General features: G+C 45.3%; 1 long non-coding RNA gene across 1 annotated transcript; it reads left to right on the top strand.

Moving 5' to 3' along the window:
- Positions 1-14681: 14681 nt before the first annotated feature.
- On the top strand, positions 14682-18787 carry LOC122890086. Its single transcript, XR_006381055.1, has 3 exons — positions 14682-14756; positions 15666-15841; positions 17986-18787. It is a non-coding gene; the product is annotated as an uncharacterized LOC122890086 (long non-coding RNA).
- The last annotated feature ends 779 nt before the right edge of the window (positions 18788-19566 follow it).

The raw sequence follows: 19566 nt of genomic DNA on the forward strand, positions 1-19566 counted from the left end.
AGACATCTGACAGCCCATCTAGAAAGAGCAACTAGCCCTGCAAACGAGGATTGGAATTGGAAGCCACAGGTTAGTCCCTGCCACTTATGTACGTTATTTACGAGAACAATGCCCAGCACCTAGTGTAGTAGGGGCTTAATAAATGTTAACAATATTGTCAGTCTTTAAGGTTCCTCACAGGAAACTGGAGTTCATATGACAGTTTGCCATTAACCGGTCCATGCTCATATTTCTGCCATTTACTACTGAACACGAAGGGCAGATTATTAAGAATGTTTAATACCCATGCTTTCTTCCGTCAGGTGCAAATAATACTTCATGAATTTTATAAAGATGAATAAAATAATGGGCATAAAACCCCAACAATTTTGCCTGGTATACTGTTGGGACTCAATAAATGGTAGTTATTATTATTAGTCCCTGGTGGCCGAGGGTCTGGCAGTGGTGTCTGCTAGAAGTTTCTGTGATGAGAGAAATGTTCTGTGGGTTGCCCACTATGCTAGCCACTAGCTACCTGTGGCTACTCAGCATTTGAAAGGCGACCAGTGCAACTGAAGAACTAAATTTTTAATTTCATTTCAGTTCAACTACTTAGTTATGGCATGGGGCTAATGTGTTGAACAGTGCAAGACTTGGTGGTTCCTCGGTCCTACCTCTCCATATCCGGTCAATGCTCCCAGCAAGTCCACTTGTTGCCCGTGAGTATCTCCACCAGGGGTTGGGACAAGAGTGAAGAGAGGATGAAAACTGTGTTTTGCTCAGGTCAGTGTGGCGGATAAGAGAAAGAAGAAAAGTCAGCAGCGCTGTGGGGACTGTTTATTCCCAGCTCTGCCTACTGTTCTTGAGCGAGTCATGCGAGCTCATTTCCAGAAGGAGAGGTTTGATACTGATGTGACTCAAAGGTCCCAGCCATCTCATGATCACAGAGAGAACATAGAATTGTTACACAATCTTAGATTATTTTTTAGGTATCGTGTGGTGCACTGAGCTCCATTTTGTATCTCCCTCATTTAAAGGTAATGTATAGAAATGTTGGTGTATGAAGTATGGTAAGTGAGTAGACAGAGGTAAAAAGGAAATTAGGGCCAGGAAAAGAGGCATTAACCTCGGGACAAAGAGAAAGGGCTTAATGCAAAAGAATAAGTGTCCTGTGGGAGTCGAGCGCTCTGGCCCCATCCCTGTGCAGATGGGCGGCCTTGTAAGGAGCAGGTGTAGGCAGGAGTAGAGAGCGCTGGGGAGAGCTTGACTGGTAAAGACTTTGCATAATAAACCCATCAGATGACTACAGAGTGGAAAGGAAATTCTGCAAAAACAGATCTTCTAGAATCTGCCGAGTAGAGGAACACAGGACAAGGAGCCTAGAGGCCCATGTTTCTTCTCCTGGTCTGTGGCTAGCCAGCTGGGTGACCCGTTCTTCATCTGGCCAACTTCTCGGGGCCACAAATTAATCATCTGTGCAGTGAATCGGTTAGGCTCCCTAGAAGCTTGGAAAATCTGTAATTACGCTCAGAGCCCTAGAAATTTTAAACATGCTTTTCTTTGCCAGGAGCCAGAAACTTGGGGGACATGAACAGCTGCTGAACCAGGTAACAACCTCACCACACGCGTGGGTACACATATATTTTTTTCATCTGCTGAAGAGCAAGGCCGTGCCCTATTGGATATGACCGTTCAGTCTCCATCTGAAGCAGTTTATGAACCAAGGGTCATGAGATCCCCTTGGTTATAAGCATAATTCTAATTGATTAGCCTTGACAATACCCAACGAGCTTTCTAGATTGTTTAAAGAAAGAGCCAGAGTAACTCCTCGGACTATCAGAGCTGTGGTGATAGGATGTGTGTGTGTGTGTGTGTGTGTGTGACACCGTTGGCATTTGGGGACGAGCTGGTTACTAGCAGGAGAAAACCAGTGGCAAAAGAAAACCTCTTAGTCATCTTTTCTCCACCATTTTTTACAGTCTCTAAGTCCACAACTTGTTTTGAAACTCGGCCCCTCCTCCTCGGCTTCCCCAAGGCTGCTATCTCCAGATAAACAGCCTGTGTGCCCTCCCTGCTCTCTCCCCCATTCCTGCTCACATTCCTCTCTGCCCGTGTCCGTTCTTTCCTGAGAGTTTGTTGGGAATCTCGATTCAGCCCACCTGCCCAGACCAATAATAGGAAGTAGTGGTTTCAGAGACTCGGGGAACGAATAGACAGGCGCACACCTTTTTCTGACCAGAAGTCTCCCGGAAGTAGTTCCAGCTGCACCCTGAACCTTAATAACGTCAGGATGAAAATGAAAAGGCTGCCAAGTGAGCCAAGTCAGCTCTCCAGATGAAATTCTGCTGCTTCTCAGCTTGCAGAGTCCTTCAGCACCCAGGCGGGTCACAACAGACATGACAACAATCTTCCCTGTGGTTTCTACTTCCTGGTGACAGCCTGTCCCACTGACCTCCCTGGTCAGGAGAGGATCCTTTTTTATTGGGGCCCTTATGGCTAAATTTATGGCTCTTTTATTAGGTTAGCAGGTGCTTTAAGTGAGGGAGTAAAGAAGCGGCATGATTTGCATGTAGCTCAAGACAGGAAACAAGGAAGTGGAAAAATTTATCCACAGTTCTTTTCTATGTGAAGGTTGCAAAATTCTCCAGGTGCCATTGAGAGGAAGGCTCTTTCCTGCTTCAAGCCTAGATTTTGGGTATGTTAAGGCTGCAAGGGTTTTCTAAATCATGATAACTTCTATTGGTAGGAAAAGGAACCTAGAGAAAAAGTGTAAATAACGTGCCCAAAATATCACACATTGCAAAGCTAGTTAGAAAAGCCCCAGAACTAAAGGCTGGATCAACCAATTTCCCCAGATTTCACCTCTCTCTCCCTCTCTCTCTCTCTGTCCCTCATTCTCTCTCTGTCTCTGTCTCTCCTCCTTGATCTTCTTCAAAAGGGACCTTCTTTGGTGGGCCTCGGAGAAAAGAGAAAAAAAACCGTTAATCTCTGAAAGACACAAAGAAGATTGGCAACCTGTTTGCAAGCTTCCCTTTATTTCTTTCAAGATATTCAGTATTCTGATTTTGCCCAGGAAATAGAGAAGAAAAGGAAAAGAGAATCAGATATCTTTAAAAGTAAAACAAAGCAAATAAAACTGCTTTTGAAAGAAAAGTGGCTGTTCCTGTGTGTGTGTGTGTGTGTGTGTGTGTGTGTAGGATCAGGGTCATGTATCTTTTGAGAATAAGCTAAAGAAAAACGTAAATGGCCTTCCCGTTAAGTGGAACATATAGGAGGATACCTTCTTTGCCTATTTTGGTCCTTAGAAGCTGAACAATGACAGTGGGGACAGATGATCGCCACCACTGCAGGCCCCTGGGTCTCTGCTTTGCCCTATATTCTGCGAGATCATCCCACTTCCTTCGGGCTTCTCCTGGCTCTCCCCCAATCCTTGCCAAGTCGGCTGGCTTCCATTATTAGTCATTCTAATAAACACTTCTAATAAACACAAACCCTATAAACCAATCCAGGATGCTACTTTTGGCTCTTACATGCTGCCTTTAGAAGAGACTGATCCCTGCGTTAACTTTGTCATCTGTCCTGGAGAAACCCAGCTGCGATCTCCAGCATATGCTGTTGCAAGCTGCAATATAAGGGCCATATTTAGTGTACGTTCTCTTGTTAAATGGAATCTGCATTCCTAAGTGAACTAAAAATGCTTAATTATTAATAAGTCCCCCAGGGATTAGTGACATTTGGGATGACTTTATCATGCTGTAGATATTTAACAACGTAACGTGTACGGCAGGGTCTAATCCAACGCTTTCATTGAAAAGAACATTCCCTCCCAATTCGTTTTGACTCAGATGCCGTGCAGATTATTCGTCCCCGAACACCCAGCCCCAGGTGGAGGAAGAGGGAAGTTCTTGAGGAGTGAGATGGGACTGGAGCGGCGGCTTCAGTGAAGGGAAGGCTGGGAGGAGGCACCGAAGGACTGGCATTGGTTTGGGGTGGACCATGCACCAGCTGCTTTCATCCACATGGAGGCAGGGGCTGCAACAGACAGAAGTTTCTGGAAAGGTCACAGGACTAGGTGCCAGGCTTCTAGTCCTGCACCAATTTGTTGTGCAACTCTGAGCAAATCGCTCGACCTCTCAGAGATGGCGTTTTTTTCATATATTTGAAAGGGATCATTACACGTTTCTTAACCATCTGAATTGTGTGCCATATAGGGAAGGACTTCCGACAATTAAAACACTTTACAAGGAATATATTTAAAGACAAGGAAGAAGGAAATAACATTTACTAAACACTCTTTACATACTGGGAGTTGTGCTCAATACTTTTATAAACATGAAGTCAATTCGTCTTAGCAAAAAAATACATATATATACATATATATGTATATGTATGTGTGTGTGTGTGTGTGTGTGTGTGTGTGTGTATAAATAGGGCGCCTGGGTGGCTCAGTTGCTTAAGTATCTGCCTTTGGCTCAGGTCATGATCCAGGGTCCTGGGATGGAGTCCCATATGGGGCTCCCCGATTAGCAGGGAGTCTGCTTCTCCCTCTGCCTGCTGCTCCCCCTGCTTGTGCTCTCTCGCTCACTCTCTCTCTGACAAATAAATAAAATCTTAAAAAAAATTGAGATTGGTATGGTCGCTTCGTTTACAATGAGGAAACTGAGGCTCAGAGCTCTTGCCTAAAGCTCTTCATCGCAAGACAAGTGAGTGGCAGAGCCAGCCTGAAAACCTGAAAGACTAAGGTATGTGTTTGAGCAGACAAGATGTAAGAAGAAAATGGGTCACAACCTTAAATTTTGAATAGAAATGTTCAAGCAACCTGAGCATTTGGTTGACTGATAAACGATGATATGCAATATCACAACATATGAACATTAACCTGAAATTTTCCTATTTTGTCATCAGGCTGTGTCTCTGCACAGTTCTGCTACTACAAAAAATCTCCATGTAAGAGTATATATAGTGTCAAAGACAGGTTTTTAAATAAAGTCAGTGTTTAGGGTGTCCTGCCATTAGGTTTGTATGATCTTGATACGTTGGTGGTGGTAGGCTGACGGGTGATAATGAATTTCCCACTTATGACATCCTCATTTCTGCCATGTTGCTGTGAGACTGGCCTTTGATGGAGGTTCTGCCTCCCGTGGTAACAGTTGTTTCTTTCCCCTCCACTTCTATTCAAGGCTCTGGGTTCTGCCTCGGATAGTGGAGATCCCATTTGCACACAAATGCTTTGCACGCTGTGGGCCCTTGTTTGCACTGTTGGGCCTGGAAATGAAGTTACTGATGGTGGTTTATGAGAGAGAGAAAGCAGAGCAGGGTCTGGATCAAGAGACCAGGAGCCAGTCTATCACCTGCTCCCTTGTGACCTTGCGTCACATCTTGACGCTTCAGTTTCTCCATCTGTTGGTGGAAAGAGTGATACATGATACCTTGCTCTCAGCGAGTCAAGAACATCTTTGTAAAGCACCGGGAGATGCTAGAAGGAGCCAGAAAGACTCGTGCTTCCCTTTAGGTGGTAAAATAACCCCCCAGCTGACGGTCTAAACATTACAGAAGACCATCTTTTTTAAACAAAAAGATAATGTTCTGTCCAGGTAAAGTGTTTGCATTTCTTCACACTTCAGTGAATGGCGTTCCAGGAAACCCACTTCCGTGGCTGGACCTCAATTTTCATTTAAGTAATAGAGAAGCTTAAACAAGTAGGAGGAGCGCCTATGGCCGTTATTATTCCTACTAGGTTACTTTTCACCCACAAAATGCGTTTCCTTACTAATGAGAGAACTGAAACCAGGAGAAGTGAGTGGATTGCTGCACGGGACTTAGGGGCAGAGTTGTGAAAGTAAGTCTCTCGTCTCCAAACCTGGTGCTTGTCCCTCTCCACTTCATTTTGGATAATCCCGAAGACTGAACTTTGTTCAGTGGCGGTTCTTCCGCATCTCCTTTCCTCCTTGCTGGTACAGCAGGGCGGAGGCGGCGGTCTGCACACTCCTCCGCGGGAGAACTGGAGGCGTGGGGCCCTCCGAAGCCACACTCTTCTCCCCGATGCTCTCAAGTAAGGGTTGCGGTGACGCGAGAACCCAGACACGTCTGTTTGCTTGTTAGGCTGGTTCCTCATTGCAAGCCCGAGGAAAATCCTGCCAAAAAATCACATTACTGAGTCACTGGGACCTCCAGACGGCTCTAAGTGGAAGAGCCAGTCAAGCTGCACAAGTAATATTCAGGCCGAAATAGCCGCGTCGTGATGCTATTACAGACATGCGTTTGCTTTGTATGTGCTTCTCAGGTGTATCCAGGCTTAAGAATCAGAAGGGAAGGCATGGGTTGAACACCAAGAGAGCACTTCAAACTGGTATTTCTTTTCCTAGGGGGAATTAAATTGCCAAGATCCTCAGTGACTGATGCAGAAACCCGGAAAAGCTGCAGCTGATGAGGCACGAGCTCCGTTGTTGACACGCATTCATTGGTGACCTCGGGTCTCCGCGTGCCCTTGGCCGACATAGGCTGCTGTTGTTCAGCTCCTTGCAAGGAAGTATCCCTGCCGGTGCCACTCTGCAAAAAGAGTTCTGCTGAGATTTTTAAACAGGGAAAGACAGAAATCTGCCAAGGGGAACCCCAACGTGACAGCTGCTGCTGGCCATCGTCTGGCTGCTTGCCGCTCAGACAGAAAGAAGGAACCCTCTCAGAGATGCTCCTATCGGCCCCACTTGAGCGGCCACTGCTCCGGCGGGCAACCCTGGGAAACTGCCCTGGAAAATGAGCAGCTCCTTTTCAACAGCCGACTCCCAGCTGCTCCCCACCTCCGAGGCTGCTGTTGGGCACGACAGAGCAGCTGGCCCAGCCCGGCTTGGCTCTCTTGCTGCCAAAGGCCCATTAGGAACCCGAGCTGGAAGGCACAGGTGGGCAGAAGCAGTGTGAGCCGCCCAGGTGGCACGTCTGCCTTCCCACCTGCATGGTCTTCCCCAGCTTTGGCTCGAAGGGGTGGGTGATTGCAGGGTTGGGTGCCCTCCCCAAGCCTATCAATCTTCCCTTTTCACCCTGCACTGTGCTGTATACCCCCACCCAGCCCAGAGCCTCGGCTGCACATACAGCACGGCCGCCAGCCCTTCCCCCAGGAGCGAGAAGGGCCAGATCTGGCGCAGAGCCAGGCTCAGAAGAAAGGGCGAGGGCAGAGAGAGGCGGTAGGTGGGGCGGGGAGCCTTGTGTTACACATTCAAAGCCTAATTTTGGATCGGAGTCATCCTTGTAGCCAAGCCTGAAAGATCACCGAGGCCCCAGAATGAACCCACAGCTCCAAGGCAGGGCACGGGCAGATCCTCAGCTCTCTTGCCCACACGTGCTCTCCTTACAGAGGTTAGGCTGGCCTTGTTTGGCTTTTCAGCAGCATTTTCTTTAAAGCAACACAGGGAGTCTTTTTGCCTCCTGCTGGCTGAGGCTCCTGCAGGTTCCCCGCCCTTGTCTCTGCCCGCGTTCACGAACCGCTGTGAGCTAAGGTGCCCACCAGAAGCCTGGGTTCCTCGTGCCCCCAGCGCCCACTCCTGCTTGAGACAATAAGCCCACAGGACAAGGGCAGCAGGTGACAGAGTAGGCACCTTCCTATTAACTACAGAAACCACTCTCGGATGCGGGGAAGAGGGGCGACCAGATGGGCGCTGGCCTCTGGGCACAGAGAGAGAGAGAGAGAGAGAGAGGCTGCTCCCTCTTCTTCCAAGGGCGTGGGCACTTCCTTCGGAGAACTGACTGCTGCCAAGAGCAGGCTGTTGCCTCCCTGGAACTCAGGGCATCAGGACGCTTGTTTGCAGAGCTGGCCGGCCCACAGCCCGGAGCAGCTGGTTGTAATTATGCACTGCAGCTTCAGAGGAAGTTGCTGGCTGCTGCGCGCGTGTGCTGGGCCCGGCTGCACACTGGCTGCTGGGCTTCGGGGAACAATGGAGATAGAAGCCAGTGGCAGCCGGGGAAAAGGGAGGAGCAGGACAAGGGTGAGGACAGGCAGAAAGAGAGGGCCCAGCGCCGGCCAGGGAGGGACCCAGGTCTGCGCTCCGAGGAGCCCTGCCTGGTCTTGTTCCAGGAGTCCTGAGCAGCCTGTGCCCCTCTGTCAACAGCCCCTTGACTTTTTTTTTTTTTTTTTTTGGAAACCGTACCTGCTTAACGCTGTTTTTGGAGAAGCATGCCTGGCCTGACACAGTGACGAGTGCTCTTCAGCCTGTTTAATCTAAATCAACTGCATCTTTGTAGCAGCTGGCCACAGGGAAAAACAAAAGAATTCACGCTGAGAAAGGCAGATCTGCCCTGCCTAGAAAGTCCTTCCGCAGGCTCAGTGCTGTGCCCAAGCCCTGATGCCACGTCAGGTGGGAAAGAAAAAAACAACAACAAAAAACAAACAAACAAACAACAGCAAAAAAACCACTTTACAGAAGGGAATTGTGGGTTAATTCACAGGTTTCTTTTTTTTCCCCTCTTTGGAGAAAAACTTATTAAAGTCTCCTTTTTTAATACATTCCAAGGTTTCTTCTGTGCTTTCTAATTAGAACATAGCAGGAAAGTGAACATGGTGGGGGTGGGGACAGTGGGACCTGGCAGCTGGCGGTCCGTCTTCCCTGCAGCTGTGTTTGGAAATTCTGGGCCTTATCCCAGCAGGGACTTTGTCTCACGTATGTGGCCCTTCTCCTGTCTCCTTCTCCCTCCTGTGAGGAGGTCACCTGCCTCTTCCACGTGGCTCAGAGCTCCCAGCAAAGGATTCAGAATCCCAGGTTTTTGCCAGCTCAGGGAACAATGTTAAGGCCCCGGACCAGCCGAGTGGACAGGCCCGAGATTCCCGTGGCCTCTAGATGACCCCACTCCACTTGTACCAACTCCTGATTTATGTCGCTTTGAAAGGGCGGGTGTCCTACCTGGTACTGGGCACCCTTGATGTAGAAAAGTGACAGCCATACACAATGACACATTACTGGCTTGGGCTGGTAAATGAGGAAGCAATCTCATTAGCTTTCCCCCTTGTCCCTTGCCTACCACAAGATTACTTGAAATGCTATCAATCAGTAGGCGTGAATGTGGGGAAGTGCCAGGCTTCATGTAGGCACCGCAGCCTTGTTCCCTAATGATTAATGAAAATAAATGATGACACTATTCTTTTTAGGTCTGATTGCTAGGCTCTCCTTATTGCCTGGGCGGGGCTATTACAGCGACAGGTAGAAAGGATTTTCCCAGTAAGATGCAAGGAGGCAGTATCTTTTCTTCCTTATCCTTTTCTTTCCTCCACCCGAAGTCCTAGATTTTCTACCCACGCACGTAACCCACAGAGTTCACTCCTGGAACTATGCTTTTCAATACGATAGACACCATTTCTATATAATACTGAAAAGTAATTAAAATTGAACAGGACTGAAAATTCTGCTCTATAGCCGTTCTAGAAATCCTTCAAAGGCTCAGCAGCCACGTGTAGCTAGGGGCGGCGGTGTTGGACAGAACAGCATTGCAGAAGGTCTCCAGCATTGCAGAGAGTTCTGTGAGACAGCCCGTCCCACTCGACAGCATCTGTTTGCTCTCGTATCCCAGGTCTTCTCTTCCTTCCAGAATCCTCCACCAATAATTTTTATAAAAGGCGAAATTTTTTTTGGCTTTAATCACAGCTTAAATCAGAATGAATTTGCTTCCTCCAGGCTCCTAAGGGAAAGCTCCCTAGCTACAAAGGTGGTGGAACCTTCTAGTTTGTTGAACAGGGTGTGGCATCACAGACGTGGAAAGGACACGAGTCAGCAGACAAGTTTCGGGCAGTCTGACCCTAACCTAGTCCTTTAGATAATTTTCCTAGACAGTTATTCTCCCCCTCCTCCCCCTCCCCCTCCTCCCCCTCTCCTCCCCCTCTCCTCCTCCTCCTCCTCCTCCTTCTCCTTCTTCTTCTAGATTTTCTTTTTAGGCAATCTCTACACCCAGTATGGGGCTCGAACTTACAATCCTGAGAGCATGAGTTGAGGGTTCCACCAACTGAGCCAGCCAGAACTAGGCAGTTCTTAATCAAACTCAGGGAAGCTACCATGACACTAAGTAGTGAGTCAAGAAAGATGTAAGGGCATCTCCATAAAAATTTGCACGATAAATAGAGAGTAATGGCTCTTTTAGAATTCCTTGGTATACTACACTGTGAATTCCTGCAAGGAGGCTTTGAAGTTAGGCAGAGATGTGCAGAGCCATCAAGGACTTTGATGCAGCGAGAAGGGAAGCGTCTTCAAAGCTTCCAGGGGGAGAGATTATAGCAACTACCTGTAACTAGTTGTTTGGGTCCTTGGCGTGTGTGTTGGTCAGGGCAGGGCTGGACCACACAAAAATTAAAGAAACCAAAAGACACATCGGAAGCACCATACTCAAACTGACTACAACCAAAGGGCACAAAGGAGAAGCTCTCTGACACTTCGACTGGAAAAGAAAGCATTGTACCAAAACTTTTATTTATTTATATGTTTCTATTTTCCGGTTTAAGATAAACACCTTGCTGGCAGATGGTAGATACTTTTCATATTTAAAATTTATCATTTCGTGTTCCTTTTTACCACATTTCCAAATCTGCTTTATTCTCTTCTTGCAGGGGAGTGGAATCTGCTATATATCTTATTAACAAGTGAGACCACATGAATACAAACTTTTCCTGAGCGTCTCACGATTTAATTTACAATGAAAGCATCCCAAGTGCAAGCTCTATGACCAAGTTATTATTCACAAGTTCTTATGAACTTTTATTTGGCCCCATTGTGGTGAGGGTATCGGTGAGTAACAGAGCATTCCTGGAAGGAGATAAACAGGATATTACCAAAGTTGCTTTCTTAGCCTAAGCTACCTTATCGCTAAGCAGCTGTTCTGTGTTATAGCCACAAAGCCGGGCTCTCAACTGGCCTGATTTTCCCAGTTTTCAAGGCATAAATGTGGGCCTCGCCTTTGAAAGGGAAAGCTGAAACAGGAAAGGAGAGTAAGAAAAGACTAGACCCGTCAAATCCAGCTTAGAAAGTTTCCGAGGTAGGAGTCAGAAACCTTTGGGAGTAAGAGATCCTAGCCCTCTCCTTTCTGACCCCCATGGGAAATATGGGCTAAGACTGGGGAAATGCCTTGTTGAAATTCTCCCAAGGGTGCATTTCAGAAAATCAGCCAGGGATGGTCTCCTAATTGGCGAGGCAGGGAGATAGCCCTATAAGAGCGGTCAGCCTACAAACCAGCAAAACCGGGTCCTTTTTCAACCTTTCCCCACTCCCCGTGCCTTGGGCTGCAGAGTCAGTCTTTGAGGGGAGTGGCCCCATTCCCAAGCAACACCTCTGATGGAGGCTTGGCCAGTCAGAGCCAGAAGGCCACAGAAGCTCTGGCTACAGCCACCGTTCTCTTCTTGGACTAGAGGTGTCCTCCTATGAGCTGGGAATAGGGCAAGCGGGGAGCAGGAGAGCAGGCGGCATCCTCCAGCCCACCCCCGCTGAGGCAGATTCACCATCTCACTCAGAGAGAGAGCAAGAGGGGACCAAATGGTAGCCTGGTCTTCCATGAACAAAGACTCTGAAAACGACGCTCCTTCGTAATGGAGCTGGCTGTTTTCCTTTTCTTCAAGTCTTCATAAATCATATGCAGCAGTGTTGGCGTGAGTCATACGGCTCCACAGCAAAGCTCCCGCTAAGCCACACAGCTGCACGGGACAAAAATACCTCCATGAATAGAGTATGTTTGTCCTGCATGGTTTATGGTATAAATAAGAAATCAGCAGAAATGTAGGGGTTCCCCAGCCTCTTGTTTCTGAGTCTCATAACCCCGTGGCTGCCTCCTCCAGCCCAGGAGCTGCCCTGTGTCAACCCACCTCCCCGCCTCCTTGCCTTTGAGAGGAAAGGAAAAGGTGTGATCAGTGTCATTTTCATATACTGATGGCCTTACTCATTGATAAGTGACCCTTGTAGTCCATGTGAACCCTCAACCAGATGAATGTACTTGGTCTTTGAATTCTAATGGAATAAGGAACAATATCCCCTTCTGTAAAAGGCCTTGCAGGTAGATGGGGCAATAACATGGAACCCAGTGAAATCATGGGCATGTGACTCCAACCTTGAGCTTGCCCTTGGTGGGTCTGGGGCCTCTTGGGGGATCAGAGGTGCCATCATCTCTTTTCTCCAGATCCTCTGTGTCCTTGCAGGAACTTGACCAGGTGGTCTCCATGCAAGCTCCTTGAGGCCCGCTGAAAAGCGGCTGGGGTGACCCAGTCAGGCTGAGTCCACGTCACTCCGCAGACTTCTGCAAACCTTTTCCCCACCTCTATGCCTCAGCACATATGAGCCCTTGGAGTCCCGCTCCTTCTTAATTCTCTCTCTGGCTTAGAACTTCCAGAATCTTGTTTTCTGGAAGACTACTTGATATAATTTTGGTTAATATTTAAAAATTTCACACCATACCCACTTCTTCTCTGTCTATTTCATTGGGTCCTTATGACTTCTGTGTTATGCTTCATCAGCTAATGAAGTTGCTGACAATAAAGTGTGCTGGTGGAACACATTTGCCTGACTGATGGAGGTATCCCCCGTGTATGTGCGTCACGTGATGCTGGTTAGGTGGTGTGTCTCATTTACCTTCAGATTAGGGTATTGTTTAATATGTATTTAGGGCTTTGGTTTTAAGAGATGTATTTTTTTAATTAAATACATATTTTGAGTCCTGACATCTGACATGTTTTGCTTGTATGTAATATGTTTATATAATTTGCCTATCTAAGTTCAGTGTAGTATAAAATACACTAATGAATGATAGTAAATCATTTTGCCCAGATCACCCTCTATTTTTTTGTGGCTAGACTAGAAACAAGCTAAGACTTTCTTAACAGTCCAAGTACGATTGCTTTTGGATTCTCTTCCCCCCAGTACACAGAGTAAATTCCTGCTCTCAATGACACTTTAGAATAAGTTTCCAGAACCTTTCTTAAGTTTAGAATAAGTTTCCGGAACCTTTCTGCTTCCAGGCTTCTGGGGTGGAAAAACAAGGAGAAAGGTAGGAGACAAGACATTTTCAAGCAATCATCTTTTCTCTTTGAACTATCTGTTGACTTGCCTTCCTGATGTGGAGAGAGAGAATGAATTTCAATGTCAGAGGGAACTAGTTTTGAATCTATTAGTTTGTAACCTTGAGCAAGTTGCTTGCCCTTCCCAACCCTCACTTTTCTCATCTTTAAAAAGTGGGCATACTTCCTGGGTTGGTTGTAAAATGAAATGACTTGACCCAATATCTATCTACAATGGCATTCAATAAATATCTACTCTTTTCTTAGTTCTGTCTTAGCTTGGGTAGAGGTTTCAGATACGCCATATTTAGAAGATCTTATGAGGAAGCATTTTAGTCTTGTCTCCATCACCATCTAAGGTAAGTAAACTAAATTGTCAGTTAGAATGTGGCATCTAGAAAGTTCTATTTGTCTCATATTGTAAGATGTCAAATCCTCAGCCACAACCCCAAGGCTCTTTGGCTAGTCATCAACAAATGGTCACATGCAATTCATCCCATGGGGAGGTTGGCAATGGAAGTCCCAGCCAGGCTCCAGGCTGGGGGAGGATGATGAGAGGTGTGTACTTACCTCTGCCACTAGCTCCAATCTAGTCTATGTTTTAAAGGCCACAGAGTGATGTCTGCCCCCCACCCACACATCCACCAAATTTCTGCTTAAAAAGGTGACACTGATTTCAAGTACATCTGGAGCTCACGTTCATCCATGAAACCAATCATGGTTGGCATGGGTGGCCCAGGCTATAATTTCCTGTGTTCGACTTCAGTCACCAGCCTCCCCCCGGAACGAAGGGTAGACACAGTCCCACCTAAACTACATCGACAGGGAGTAAATTTGGGGAGGTTTGCCAAAATAAAAATGATTGTTTTCTGGGCACCCAAATACAATCGATGTTGACTACAAGCAACTATGGGACAGACAATGTGATGGGAGTGTTAACCATGAATTCAGGTTTCAGCAGGTGTATCAGTGAGGGTCTAGTTGGGAGACAGAAACCACAGCCTGGTTCTGCAAGCGCTGGGCAAACTTAGGAGGGGATTCCGTCACTGCTGTCGGAAAGAACTGCTTCAACTTTGACACAGTCAAAAAGTCAGGCTGCGGGGCTGGTATCCAGCATTGGCAGCAGACATCAAGCCAAGAGGGAGCAAAGGGAAAGGAGTCAGTCCCTTCTCCTCCAGCTTTGAAGACTCCCTCCAGTGCCCTTGATTTTCAGAGCTTAACATGGAGCTGCTAGTAAAGGGGAAGTGTGGGTGACAGGGTCCCAACTCCAGCATCATAAAGCCAAATGCACGAGGTGGGGTGTGGAGCCGAGAGACCATACCTTCCTAACTGGGCAGTGATCACCCTTCAGCGTGCATTGTTTGCTTCCTTGAGGATGAGTGGACAGGAAGTGTATTAAGCCTTGGAAGTCTGGATGGCATTGAATAGGGCAAGGAGAGCTGAATCATACTTCTATTCTACCTTCAAAATCCCTTATATCTTGGGCAGAGCAGACCTGATATCAGAGGGGTATACTAGGTGTGACCATAAAATAAAGGGATGGCATTCCCCAAGGAAAGCATGTCATCACCTTGAATTTTTCCTTTCTGTGCTACAAGTAGGTCAAGCTTTTCCTTTCCTACCTTGGCTGTAGGTAGTCAATGTCTTGATAATTACTGAGCCGTGTTGACCAAAGTGCAGCTGAAACTTTCCCAATGACTAAGCATAAACAACCTCTCCAGGAGAAGGAACCAGTGTGTTTACACAAAATGTTTGTCCTTTTCCTAAGGTAAGGTTCTTCTCTTGGTCAAATGTCTCAATAACTCTGTCACTTGGGATTAGCTCTTAAAGCCCTGAAGTTCCAGACAAATTGAATTTCTCTATAGTTACTCTTCCTGTACTAGTATGACCATTTTGGTCAAAGCAAGTTGTGTGTGTGTGTGTGTGTGTGTGTGTGTGTGTGTGTGTTTAATAAGGCCAGGTGGAAAGCACATACTCTGTGTAAGCAATAAAGGCCAGAACATCGAGTACAACCTGGTGAACTTTAGTAGAACAGTTATTAAGCAACAACTTTGCTCTAACACATTGTGAAGTCTATACTTTTCAAAAAAGGAGAAAAGCTCTTCAGCACTACTAAACCCTGAATCCATTTTTGGTTTATTGTTAGCAAAAGGCTGTCACCAAAACTAATTTTATGTCTGTTAATAAGTGAGTGATAAATAATAATTGTTCCAAATAGGAGTAAACTTTCAGGGGAAAATTGCAGATATAGAAATCTATCATCATAAGTGACTTTGAGCATGATGAAAATTATAAAAATGCTCTAATTTATTTCAACTAAGTGTTTTATAGTTTTCAAGATGCGTTCACATCTTTCTTCCTGTTCGATCCTCACAGGAGCTGTGTGAGGTAGGTAAGACTTATCAGTCAGTGTTGCAGATTAAATAAAAAACAAAACAAGTGAAGCTCAGAGAGGCTCAGGCAGTTAGCTTCAATTGTAAATGGCGGGGCTGGGGTCAGACACCAGGTTTTCTGAATCCTACATTCGCCCTCTTTTCACTGCAGCTTCTTTAATGAACGCTGTGGTCAGCTTTCATAACAATGTATGCAGGTAAAGGCTCATTGCTTGCCATTTCCTACATACATACGGTAGTAAGATCTTCCTTTTCAGATCATTCACCGGAAATGTAACTTATAGGAAACTGGGAAGCAAGATTTGGAATTTACCAAGAAGGAAGAGGTGGTGGAGGAAGAGGAAAAAAAGAAGAGGAAGAAGAAAAAGAAGGAGAAAAGGAAGAAGAAAGGCCGACGTTTATCGATTGTTACTCCTTGCCACACTCTCTTCTTTACGCAACTCCTGCAACTATTGGTGAGGTATATTATTTCTTTTCCCCTCATCTTACAGGTGAATCAAGAGAGGGTCAGGTAGCTTGCCACTGTCACTGAACCGGTAGGTTTCAGAACAAGGATTACATGGAGGTTCGTCTGATCCAAGCCCCGTGTTCTCCCCTTCTCCCGCTTGCAGGCTCAGCCGCTGACAGGACTGAGTTAGAAGTGCTGATCCACCCCCATTCTCCCAGCCCTGCCCCAACGCGGAGTGTCTAAATAAAGACAGTGAAGCCACAGCCTAATACACTGCGAATGCATTCTCACCCGGGAAAGACGCGAGCTTCCGGTTTGATGCGTGCTGTAATCTTGGTTAAGACCCCCCTTCTCATTCTTCCTCTGTTAACAAAGAATGACAGTACCAGGGCCATCTTCATAACATTTACCTCTGATTTACCTCCCTGAGAGCGTGCCACTCAAGACGCAGACCATGGACCAGCAAAGTGGACATTTTCCCCTTTGTTCGATACCCCAGAATGAGAGATGTCACCTAAATTCCAGTTACTACCTAATTGACTAGAGTGGATAATATTTTTCATATTACAGCCCTGAAGGCAGAAACCAAAATCCAGTGCTAGAACAGATAGTGTTATTTTGAAATGCTCACGCACAATGTAACATTTCCCGGCAAACAGATTGGTAGTTCTTACCAGCTTTGTGTCATCTTCAAAACATACCAAGGCATTAATCCATATATTATGGACTTGGAACTTTCTTTTTTCTGCTGAAAGCCTAACTCATTTTCAAATTATAATATTTAAAAGTGCCTGAAACCACAAAACTTTTTTTTTTTTTTTTTTGGCACTCATAACTGAAAAAGAGCTGCAATTTTCCCCCAAGATTTTTATAAGGAATTTGCTCTTAGACTGATGCTTGTTAACTGGACTTTTTTTTTTTCTTTCCCCTGACCAACTTTTAATTTCCTGAAAATTGAGGCTTATGCTAGAGCATACAAGGAGGTACTAACAAATCCTAATCTGGGATAATGAGCTAGGTAGGTAAACGAGTACATGGGTACTATGAGAATTTTTTTCTCTCCCAATTAAGTGTAGATGAGATGATCAGAACAGGCAGCAGTATTCCTTTAGTAATTGTGCTAGACTAACAGTCTAAATTTATTTTGCTTAATATTCTTTTTAATAACAATGTCTATTAAAGACATCTGTTGAAAGTCCATAATGCTTATTTCATGGATAGACAGCGTAAGAGCATGCTTTAAGAATTCTGTTTTCAGTTTAATGTTATGGGCTGTTAAGGAGAAGGTTTATGGGTGTAACATTATTAGTTGGAATTTGACTCAAATTGAAATCAGGCCCAAGAATTTACTTATCCATAATATTATGAAGGGCTTTTTAAAACATTAAAAAGTTTAACTAAACAAGAATATTAGTGTAATTTAATGTTTTACCTGCAGTTCTCAAGGCCATTCAAAACATTTCCTAATCACCAGATTTCAAATTCATCTTAGCCTCTCTCTCTCTCTCCCACACTACAAGGATTTCAAAAATCAGAGATTTTATTACATCAGGTCAATATTTTAACTGCGTGAGAAAAAGGGATACATAGTTGCTGAATTGTTTGATTATGGATGAAAAAGAAAAAAAAAATCCCAGATGCCACTCATCCTTTGTTAGGATTTGAGGTGCCTACTGAGCCCTAGGGATGGTGGCGGAATGGCGAGGCCCGGGGGTTTCAGCCCAGGCTTGGCTGGACAGGAGCCACCCTTCTCATACCATTGCCAAGTAGAAATGAATCACCCTACCCACTGGCCGTGCTTAGCATCACTGTAATTTCATTTTAAAACCTCAATGATCAAGATTAAAAGAAAGCAATAAAACATCTCACATTTTTACTCGTGCAATTTGAAGAGCCCCCCATGCTCCATGTCTATAGCCTTGACACTTCTTTTGGCATTGCTATTAGTGACACAAGGAGTAATTCACCACTGTCAGGGAATTTGGCTGTTTCATCACCTACATGAGAGACCTGCATAACTCCGTGGTGATTGCTGTCCAAATGAATTATGTGGCTGCTTCATGCACTTTTTGATTGAACAGTGATAACTCAGATAATACATTATCCTGTGCCCCTCTCTGAGAGAAACCTGCTATTTTTTTTTTTTTTTTAAACAGAGCTGTGAAAGAAAGACCCCAGAGAAGCATTTAAAGTGACATCACCATGCCAATCCCAACTCACTGGAACCAGGGGGAAACAACAGCTAGACCTGATTAAATGCAATGAAGATAAATCCTGGTGACAACTCCTTTAGCTGTTTAGAGCTGGTGCTAATTGTTCATTGAGCTCCAAGGAAAGAGCAGGTAAAGCAATGCCCAAAGTATAGCCGATAAAATTTATTTTATAACCTCATATTCATACCTGCCAGTAGGAATCCTCCGGCTTTGCGGTTTATCCATCCACCCATCCACCCCTCCTTCCATTCATTATTCATTCATTCAACACATATTATTGCTTGCTTTCGAGATGCTCACCCGCTAGACACCAGTGATGCAGCAGTAAGCCAAACAGATGTGGCGTTGCTTTCCTAGGGTTTCCAGTCTGTTGGAAAGACATAACTTACATATTTACAAGTATGATGAATTTCAGGAACAAGACAAGAAGGATACTCTGAAAGTTTGTCACAGGAGAACCTGATGCCATCAGAAGAAGCAGAAAGACTCCCTAAAAGAAATGATGGCTTACCTGAGACCCAGACAATGAGAGACTGGGGAGGAAGCCCCTAGAGCTGAGGAGTAGCAGGTGCCAAGGCCCTGGGGTAGGCCGCAAGTGCTGGGTACATGTGAGAAACTGAGACCTACCTAATGGGCGGGGTGTAGATGGGGAGTGGGAGTTGGGGCATGGTGAGCCTTATTATGGCCCAAGCTGAGCCACGAACAACAAACTAGGAGGAAAAAAAAAAAAAGAATGATGTCAATAAATTTTATTGTAGTGTGACTCTAAGACACATGGGGAATCTTTTAAAATTTTTTTATTATGTATATCATAAATACTGAGTGCATATATACGTATATATATGTATATATATAAATACTATAGATATTCTCTGTGTATATATATATACAAGTATGCTGACATATACCATTTAAATAACTATATCCCTATTAAATTATTGTTATTTAAACTAAGTTTGGGGGCACCTGGGTGACTTAGTTAAGATTTGGACTCTTGATTTTGGCTCAGGACATGATCTTGGCATTGGGCTCTGGACTCAGCAGGGAGCTGCTGGAGATTTTCACTCCTTCTCCCTCTGGCCCTCCCTCCCACCTCCTTGCTTGCTCACACATTCTCTCTCAAATAAATACACCTTAAAAAAATAAATAATAAAAGAAATCAACTAACTTCAATTATTTTCAAAAATATTTAAAGTTAGTTGATTAAAATTTAAAAATTAGTTGATTAAAATAAAAAATATTTTATTTCTTTATTTGAGAGAGAGATAGAGACAGAGCACAAGTGGGGGAGCAGCAGAGGCAGAGGGAGAAGCAGACTCCCTGCTGAGCAGGGAGCTGGAGGCAGACTCGACCCCAGAACCCTGAGATCATGACCTGAGCCAAAGGCAGACACTCAACAGACTGAGCCGCCAAGGCACCCCGATAAACTAAGTTTAAAGGAAAATAACAAGATGGTCATACTTGTACCCACCATCCTACTTTAAGGAATACATTTCTGTACCTTTGACGATACCCTTTATGCCC

The sequence above is a fragment of the Neovison vison genome, chromosome 11 (assembly GCF_020171115.1).
Source record: "Neovison vison isolate M4711 chromosome 11, ASM_NN_V1, whole genome shotgun sequence".
Lineage (NCBI taxonomy): Eukaryota > Metazoa > Chordata > Mammalia > Carnivora > Mustelidae > Neogale > Neogale vison.